Below are 9,489 nucleotides of genomic sequence, written 5' to 3' on the forward strand. Positions count from 1 at the left end.
AATGCCGGTGGATGTCATGAATTGAATATGAATCAAGGCCTCACATCCTGACTCTCTCATGCATCAAGCCCTGTCTTTCTGGAGGTGATGGTTATGTGATCCCCTTGACCTGGGTCTCTTTTGTGGTAGAATCAGCATGCCCTTGAGCTTGCATACTGCAGATCTATCTTGATTGTTTCTCCGAAGGCTTCGTGGCCTTGTTTTCTATTTGTTTCACAAAACTTGGCAGACTACACCCTCTCTCCTGTGGAGCTAATACTCCATGTGGAATTTTAGATGATACCTCTCCAGCTCTGTCCATTGTGAGCCCTGGATAGGCTAAGGAGTCATAATGCACATAACTAAAGGCCCTGGGAAGGGAACAGGACGCTAGAGACAATTCTGCAGTTCAGCACGCCTTGAGTCAAATTACCAGGAGACACCACTTCCCCTATCAGATGGACTCTGCAGGTCAGGCAGGGGACCTATGTCTCCTTTTGTTTGGATTCTTCAGGTCAGGCAGGGGACCTATGTCTCCTTTTGTACCTTTTGTGGCTCTCTGTCACTTTGTACCACAAGTCTCATCTTGTACATTTTGTGACTTTCTGACAGTTTGCACCGTAAGTCTCTTCTTGTACCTCTTTGTGACAGTTTGTACATGAGGATTGCCTCACATGGTATCAAGGTGTACTCTAGATAGACACAGCTAGGGTCAGGATTCAGATTCGGGCATGCACAACTCAGGCTAGCAGGGACACAGTGGCCATCGTGAGCTGTGTGTGGCCACTTTCGACGCATCTTTTCCCTGACTGAGCCTCCAGTGGCCAGGTCCTCCAGCCTTGCGTCTTCTATCCAGGGACACGCCCTGTGTGGAAGCAAGCCCGTTTCAGTCAGTAGGAACTTCCTCTGTGATTGTCTCAGGAAAGTCGGGTTGTCTCTTTCCTGTCATATCATCTGTAACCTGCCTCTCAGCTTGTTTGTCCAGGTTGCATGGAAGATTCTCTCTCCACGCTGTTTCTCCAGAGACTAAGTCTTCACTAGACCTTCTGAGAAAGTATTCTAATCTCCTCTCCTGTGTCTAGGGGCATTTTTGCCCCAGAGTTATGGGTATGATAATTGAAGACAGGTAGTAATGAGTTCATCAGACCCAAGATAAGTGATAAATGGGTGTTTTATTGGGGAACAACTTCCACAGATAAGAGTAAAGAACCACCATTGCATCCCTGCTCCAGAAGATGCAGTCTCTGCTCTTCAGAAGCTCTTTGCTACCCAAGGAGAGTGGAGAGTGACTGCTCCCCTTGCATCTCCACCTTCCCGTCAGGGCTGCATCTGATGCCACGCCCAAAGGGGTGTGGCCACTAACACATTCACTGGTAAGAGGAGATGCTACTACAGAAAACCCTACTACAAAGCAAAGATCCTCACATCTTGTGGCTGAAAGACATCATCCACCATGCAGCTTGATGCAGAGTCATCATTGAGAACACAGTGACCAAAGTGACTATGGTGTGGCCTCATGGTGGCAAGAAAGTTGGGGCTTCCTGGTATATTATTCAGAGATCTTTAGAGTAACAGAAATTATAGAATGAATCTTTGTCTCTCTTATAAGAAGGACTCACAGGCTGTGGTCCTGATAATCTATCAATAACCATCTATAAATGGAAGGTTCAAGAGCCCTTAGTCCCCGAGGATGGATGTCTCAGCTGGTCTTCAGTACGTGCCAGGATCCCCAAGAAATAGGCTCTAACATCAGAGAAGGAGTTGACTTGCTAGTGAGGGTGAGAGAAAGCCATCAAAAAACAAAAGCTTCCTTCTTCCATGTCCTTATACAGGCTTCAGCAGAAGGTGGGACCCAGATTAAAGGTATGCCTTCCCACTTAAAAGGTCCAGGTTAGAAGTAGAGCTTCCCACTTAAAACTAAGAAAAAAAAACCTCTCACATGTTTTAGTTAACCGCAGATGTAGTCATTTTGATAACCAAGGACACTCATCACAGCTGGTCTCAAAGAAAATTGTGGACTTGTTTTTGGGATTCATGGACTAGCCAGGAGTTGGTGTCCTGCATCCAAGAAGGATCAGATGTGGGGTTCATGGGATAGACTGGGGAGGATTTGTGGTCAGGCCTTTCTAGAACGTTCTGGTTTGTGCTGTTAAGGGCACACAATGTTAAGCTCTGGGATGAGGATGAACACTGTGGGTGCTATGAAGGGTTGTGATGGGGGCTTGGTAGGTGTGGCTCCATTTTTCATGCATTTGCCTGGTGGGTTGCCATCCACAGGAGAAAGTCTATGATGCACAGACACACTGCCACACTGGTCACCTGTCCTGCTCTTCCTCAGCTTCCTCAGGAAAAGTGATGAAGGACTCATCTTTTCACATCCAGGAAACGGGGTCAGTGAAGACTCCCTGTGGGAAGCGCTGGACGGAGAGCATGAATAGATGGATATCTGGATGCAGACAACTGATTTTTCTCTTGCATTAAACAGCATTCCAACAATTAGAAAGCACACATTTTTAATCAGTTTTCTCTTGCTAAAGGTGCTGAGGGTGTCTGAGAAATCCTTGGTGGAACCGAGGTGTGTTCAAGGGGCCTTCTTGGTAGCAATTCCCTGCCAAGGCATTGTGGCTTTACATCAAGTTCTCTGGGTCAGCTCCAATTTGCAACTTAGCCCCAGGTCTGTCATCTTTTGGTTTTGAGGTCTGGACAGTGGCAAATGAGACTGAGGATCACATGTACTCCATAATGTTGACTCAGTGGAACTGAGTGTTAACTGAATCCTGCGTTTTCAAATCTAAGAGTTTGAACAGCTAGCAAGTTGAACAGTTCTTCTACAGCATCGCATGGGTTGTGTGTGTGGGGGTGACAAAACTGAGCAGAGTGTCCCAAATGAGAAACATTCCCCAGAGAAACACAAGACAGGGAGAGAGAAGGCCCAGTTTAGATGGAGTCAGAGATTGGAGGGTATCACCATAAGCTAAGAATGATGGGCATCCAGCAGAGGCAGGAAGAAAGCAGCCTAGAGGTCCTTGGAGTGAGCAGAGACCTGCCAGCACTTTGATTCCAGTCTTCTTTGCTTCAGAGCCCTGAGGAAATAGTTGATGCTGCTGGAAGCTGTTGATTTCATGGTAATTTGTTATGGTTGTGCTATGAAGCAGCAGAATATAACACAGCACGAGCACTCCTGGATCAAAGCAAAGCAAAACCAGGCACTCTGGGAGCTCTTTCCAAGAATGTCTGTCAGATGTGATCATGGCTCAGCTAACAGGCATGTTTAACGTGCCCACCTCCAGCCGCACGTGTCTGTGCTAACCATGGAAGAAAACCTGCTGGCCCCTGATTGCCAACTGGTTCACATAGCCCCTTCATGACAAAATACACTCACCACAGAGTAGTCTGTCTCCCTGGAATGTAGTCCTCCACTGGGTTGAGCCTGGCAGATGTGCGTTGGTCTCGGACTGTCCCTAAGTCCTGGGAGATCCAAAAGCTTCATCCTTATCACCTGGTGACAAAAAGATTCAGGAAATGTGGATCCCCTCTCCCCCTTAGCCTTATCTGTACCTTCATTCCTGATGTCCTCAGGACAAAGGGAGACCTCATGTCAGCAAGCATCACACGGAGACCCCATCCCTGGCCTGTCACCTGCTGATAATGGCATCTCTCCATCCCCAGGTGGCAGGGCGGCCTCATGCTGCTTTCAATACCTTCACATGGTCCTGAAGAGACATTAAGGTCATACACTTTCTGGGAAAAAATATAGGTCAATGTGCATTTCAATAGTTTTACAAAATAGAAATAAGCAATATAATAAAATAAAGAATAGAATAAAAAGCAAGTAAGAAAGATTTTGAAATCATCTGACTAGCAGACTATGCATGGTATACATTCAAACCCCAGGGATGGACAGCAGATTTATGGGATGGATCTGGTCTCATACCCTTCAAAGGACCTGATGCTCAGCCCAGGAAGAGAAATCTTCCAGGCTTGGGGTTTCCAGGAACTTCTGCAGCTGTGTCTACTTTCCACCCACAGTCCTTTGCTTCCCTCTGGTGGCCACGTCTTGAAGTGCTTGAGTAAAGATGTCCTCTATTGACAAAGAGGCTCAAGCAAGGTCACTTGCCTGGGACTGAGTGTGTGCATGCTCACTGTGCAGATGGGAGGGCCAGAGTGTAGCATCCTCATCACACGAGGACACCCTCTGCAGCCGGACTTCATATGGACATTTGTGATTTGCTTGGCCAGACAGAGATTTCATGACCAGCATACACATAAAAGAAGGATTGGGGAGCAACTCACTAGATTCACTCTCCTACCCTGTTAGTGTCTGTGGGGAAGGACCAACACTTGCTTTGGACATAGGATTTATGATGGTTCTGCTGGTTTAATTGAGGAAACCATGAAAGGTGTTTGCTGTCCAAGCTTGACCCTAAGATTCAGTTCAGCCAATCCAGAGGGATGGGACTCCAGACCCTGGGTGTCCTCCCTTCGAACATGTTGGTGTTTCATCCTATGTGGGAGAAACTGTGGCCAATCTATGCAAGTTGCAATCCCTCTGAGTCCAGTGGCCAGGTCATGCCTCATGTGCATGCGCAGTAGACACTTCCTCCCTGAGCCAGGCCGCCAAGCCTTCCTCAAAGCCCAGAGCCTGATGATGGAGACACCTGACCCAGGGATACCAATGAGGAAAGGACAACACAACCGAGTCAGTCACCTGAGCCAATGGGACCTTGGGAGGGGGTATAAAGGCAGGTCTAACTTCCTTAATAAATGAGTCTGCGACACGCTCTGTTACTCACTGACTCCCAGTGCCTGTGTCTTTGGTGCTGTGTCTTCTCACCCACTCCTGCAAGGGGTGTCCGAGCAGGGTCACCTGCAACAATCCTCCACCAAGGTCACCTCTGCATCAAAGTCAAGGTCATGAAGAACCCAGATTTCCTAGCAACTGTGCATTAGGAATCCTAGACTGTAGATGAACAGGGCGTGACTCTGAGTGGCCTCTTTCATATTACCAGTTGTCCCTCCATAGCCCATGGCTTTCTGACCTTAGAGCATGGAGATGCTGACCTGCAGGCTTTGTCTAGATAGTGCCTCAGCTCCTGAAGACCAGTGACCTGTTCTGACTATGACTCAGCATGGCACCTTGTTCCTCAACGTGCTCGCCTGAGAACAGCCACTGGGCTAGCCTGCTGCTGTGTGGAGAGCTTAGAAAGAGGACCCTGGAGACTTGACTGACCAAGACTCCTGGCCAACAGTGGCCTAGTCAAAACTAGGCAATTTTCCTGCAGAGCACTGGATATCTTCTCTTATGTGGGTGTTGGGCTTCAATTCCCACCTGCCCTCTGCTACCCAGATTGGACCTGTGTTACTCACAGCCATCCCTGTTAGTCAGATGGACTCTTCAGTTGTCAGTGAGCATCCTCAACCTGTCACCAAATGCAGCTGTTGAAGAAGAAAAACAAAAACAAGCAAAAATATCTTTATTTCAACCATGATGAGCAAAAAGTTTATTTGATGAGAATACTTAAAGTAAAGCATGAGACGAAACTGCTTTTGTATCTTGGTCAGCACATACACAGCCTCCAAGATGAGCCATCTTGATTACAAATGGCTGATTTCCCTCCGGAATTATCTGAGGTGGTTCAGATTCAGGAGAGGGGAGCCTGGCATGACTCAAAGGGAAGAGTTGGAGGGAAAAGAAATGCATGGGACACCATTCCCTCCTCTTTGGAATTGCGGAACACTCCATTTCTCACCAACTGACCAAGGCTGACGTGGGCACCTGTCCGAGAAAGAACATGAAGACCTTTCAGTCCAGTTCCAGACCTTGGTGACACAGCTTGGGGAAAGTCTCAGGCAATGGGAGAGCAGGCTGGGTTTGTTACTCTCAGCAAGGTATTAGGCACAGAGTCAACAGCTTTGTCAGCCACTGGTTCTGACCTCTCCATAGAGCCCAGCAAGCCCTTTAGCCAAGAATTCTTTACCCGATGCTGTAACAACCCACAAGAAAGGTTCCCTGGGCAGATTGATGGCATTAGTAATTACGGTAGGCAGCTTGTGGGAGAGGACTGGCTATTCTTTAAAGTGAAAGAATGTTTCCAAAGCTCCTTTTCCAAATGGAAGCTGGTGTGGTTGAGAACATAAAGAGCAAAACCTAAGCAAATATTTACAAATGTGAAGCCAAAGATGGATAAGAAAATCTACCCATCCTGACCGTGAATTGCTGCTGTAGGTGACTGGGTCAAGGCAGTGGGCAGTTGCCAAGGAGACTGGCCCCAAGAACCAGCAGCCGGCTCCTAGCAGCAGAAGACATGCTTCTCTTCATTCTGCAAACTTATACCTCCTGAAACAATGCAGGCAACAAAAGTAACAAAATACAGTTAAACAAATATTAAGCAATGCCAGCACTGTAAAAATTTTTGCTGAAATCCTAGGCACTTGCACTTTCAAAGCCTTAAGGCAAGAGAAGTAATTTTTTGAAAGTACATGCTACAGCAGACTCACACACGTGTGTCTGCAGTTCTGAGGGGGACTACTCATGCTCACGGATGTGGACACTGCTGAGGGTGTCTTATACCTTGATATCAGATCGAGATACCCGCACCATGGCGGGCAACTGGAAGGCCCTTTCACTTCTTACTGGCAAAGTTCATAACATTTTAAGCCTTTTGGTCCACATTTGTACTTTCTCCCATGTTCTTTCAGGTTCCTTTTAAACACTGTATATGAAGGTTAGGTAACTGGAAATTCGGCCAGTGTGTGTGGAACTCCCTGTGCAAATGTGAGAATATTCGCCTGTGAGCTTGGCGCTAGGCCTGGCTGGCCTGTGGGGAGCCACATAGTTCTCACCACCATGACTCTCCTGCTGAGGGAGAGCTGGTGACCCAGCTGAATTTGAGTACCAGAAGAAATACCATTAACTCCTGCTCAGGAAAAGCTGAGATACCAGGCTGTTGCCATTAACTACATCACCTGACTCTGAGCCACCGGACTCATGATGACTGATCATCTTCAGTGATGTTCTCCTAAAGAGGATGAAATACCCTCTGAGCCTCAGTCACTAGTGCAAAGTCACTTAACTCAGTGACATCAGAGCCAACCACCCAGGTCGCCTCACCAGGAGCCAGTCTTTGTGGCCCATACTGTGATAACAGTATGTGATTTGGACAACTGTGGTAAGTTTCTCGATATCGTGTCCCCCACTTTGGGAAGGATATATAATTATTTTGATGCATAGCAGCACATCAGCATTGAACTTAGAGAGTTCTCTGTAATGGTGACTCATCTCCCTGGCTGCAGAGGGCTGGCATCTCAGAGGAGGCTGGGGAGTCTCTTCACCTTTGCATAAACCTTTCCTACAGAGACTCACAACCTCATACTCTTCAACACACACAGAAGCTTCATTATTGTGAGCCCTCTGCCTTGGTTCAATGACAGGCTCACAGTGAAGTCCCTAGCCATCACACACGAGGAGGCTTGGAGGATGGTGTGAACCCGAGGGGGAGTGGGGTGAACAAAGAAGATGGATGACAGGGAAGCTAAGGAAACATAAGACAGCTCAGCAGGGTATCCCAAGGTAATGGATTCCCTGGTGCTACGGCTCCCTTAATGACTGACAGTATTCCCACTGACTGCCTTCCCTCACATGGAAAAGCCAGTACTGCTTACCTAGCCCCTTGCAGGCCTTAGGCACAATAAGAAAGCTATTGAGCCAAATGGATAGTCATTCCTGCCATGTGGGAAACAGACCAGTAGCAAGTTACTCCAGCACTCTCAAACATTGACTTAGATGCAAAGGGTTGAGGCGGGAACTCTAAGAAAACACCTTCATCAGCTTAGCTTTGGTATCGGCTGGTCTGCCCTCCTCTGGGCTGAGAGGCAAGAATGGCAGAAGAGCCAATTACCTTTCTGTTTCTCTATGGCAAGAGGAAGAGTCAATGCAGTTAGGTTAGTGTATCTCATCAGCGCTCACAGACCTTGGCAGTGCTGGGGTGGAAGCTGAGACGACACATTCTCTTCACACAGGAGTTGAGGTGGCTGGTGGAGACAGTTTTTCCACGGTCAGTTTGAAATGGGCATTCACTCTGGCCACATTAGGCTAAGCAAAGTGAGATCCACCAACAGTTTTGTTAAAGTATGAACTGTCTGGTAAACTGCTTAGAAGCTGTGGATAGTTTTAACCAAGGTTAACAATCTCTGGTGTGCCCTCCCATGATGGTCTATCCCCTTGACTGTGGTGTTCTTGTCTCCTCTCACAATGCAGTGTGTCTGAAGTGATGACCTGTGATTCATAGATGAGATTTACTGGGAAAGCAGAACATGTCCACTACTCCAGGGAGGCCCAGATTCAAAGGGAAGGGCAATACAAGTTGAAACTCAAGCTGTGGCCACACCTGAGTCTGAAAGTCTGGTCTGTTCTCAGGGGGAGAAGATGAAAGGTTCCAGTTGCGTATATATTTCTTTTGATCTCGTGGGATTTTTCAGTGGGCTCATGGGGTCCTCAATATCCATGAATGTAGTTACCGTAGTATTTCTACAGTGAAGTCACTTCCTCTGGTGAACCCCTGTGAGATTCGTCTTCTACATCAAGACTTAGGGTTGGTTAGTAGCTTGCCCGATTAACTCACCTAGCAGTACTAAAGCAAAACAGGGCTTTGCTTTTCATTAGCTATTGGTTGTTCCCCCAAATTGAAGTAGGCCCCATTGCCAAAGATAATACTTACATATCTCATTGGATTTGGAGAAGTTGAGATGGTGTCCGTCCAACTAGAGCCTTCACCCCTACTATCTATATTTCACAGTTCTGGAAGGGTAACTCTGCTTGCTACCAGAAGAGAAAGGTAACAACCACAACACCTACAAGCCCTGTGACCTGCAACTGTGACCAGCCTGCCTGATACGGTGGAGCAATAGTGTCACACAAGCTGTGGAAGTAACTATGTGGTTGGATTTTAGGCTTGATCCGTGAGATATAATGTCTGCCTGGCACTGCTCGAGATGTCAATAATTAGAGACTGTATAGGCCATGGGCCTAGTGGAAGACCAAAGACTGTTGTTCCGCTAAGGGACCATAGCAATGAAATTGCTCCTAACAATATTCTGCTGTACCCATGGATCCATGTCTCACTCACCCATAATCGGAGAAGCTTCCCACTGTAGTAGATGAGAACGAACAGAGAGACCCACCTTTGGACAATGTTTACAGAGGGAGAGACTTTGTAACTCAGTCTTAAATGGGATGCCTGTTAGTATCCAGGCATCTGTACTGGCCTGCCCTTGGGGTTCTGACAGGATACGTCAGCTGCAGCCACTAAGAGCACCACCTGTGCGTGTTCACTGTGTTCCCTTTCAAAAGGGCCCTGCCCCCTCCCATCTAGCTCTCATGCTTGTTTTCTCCTCTCTCCTGCTGCTCCTGTCCCTAGAGGTTGGCCTCTCCCTTCCCCTTTCCCCCTAATAAAAAAAAAACAACGCCCTGCTCAAACTCTTTTGCATGATGTCTTTCTCTCTCCCCTCAGG

General features: G+C 47.4%; 1 long non-coding RNA gene across 7 annotated transcripts; it reads right to left on the reverse strand.

Moving 5' to 3' along the window:
* Positions 1–1,132: 1,132 nt before the first annotated feature.
* Positions 1,133–9,216, reverse strand: LOC110343601. Of its 7 annotated transcripts, none has more exons than XR_002385888.2 (8): positions 9,105–9,216; positions 7,878–8,010; positions 6,946–6,998; positions 6,188–6,316; positions 5,347–5,415; positions 3,619–3,692; positions 3,362–3,478; positions 1,133–3,160 (listed from the first exon to the last, which is right to left on the reverse strand). It is a non-coding gene; the product is annotated as an uncharacterized LOC110343601 (long non-coding RNA). The 7 variants fall into 7 exon arrangements; XR_002385890.2 differs by having other exon boundaries at positions 7,950–8,010; positions 9,105–9,215; XR_002385892.2 differs by having other exon boundaries at positions 7,950–8,071; positions 9,105–9,169.
* Positions 9,217–9,489: the final 273 nt, after the last annotated feature.

This window comes from Mesocricetus auratus, unplaced genomic scaffold (assembly GCF_017639785.1).
Source record: "Mesocricetus auratus isolate SY011 unplaced genomic scaffold, BCM_Maur_2.0 Super-Scaffold_100015, whole genome shotgun sequence".
Taxonomy (NCBI): Eukaryota; Metazoa; Chordata; class Mammalia; order Rodentia; family Cricetidae; genus Mesocricetus; species Mesocricetus auratus.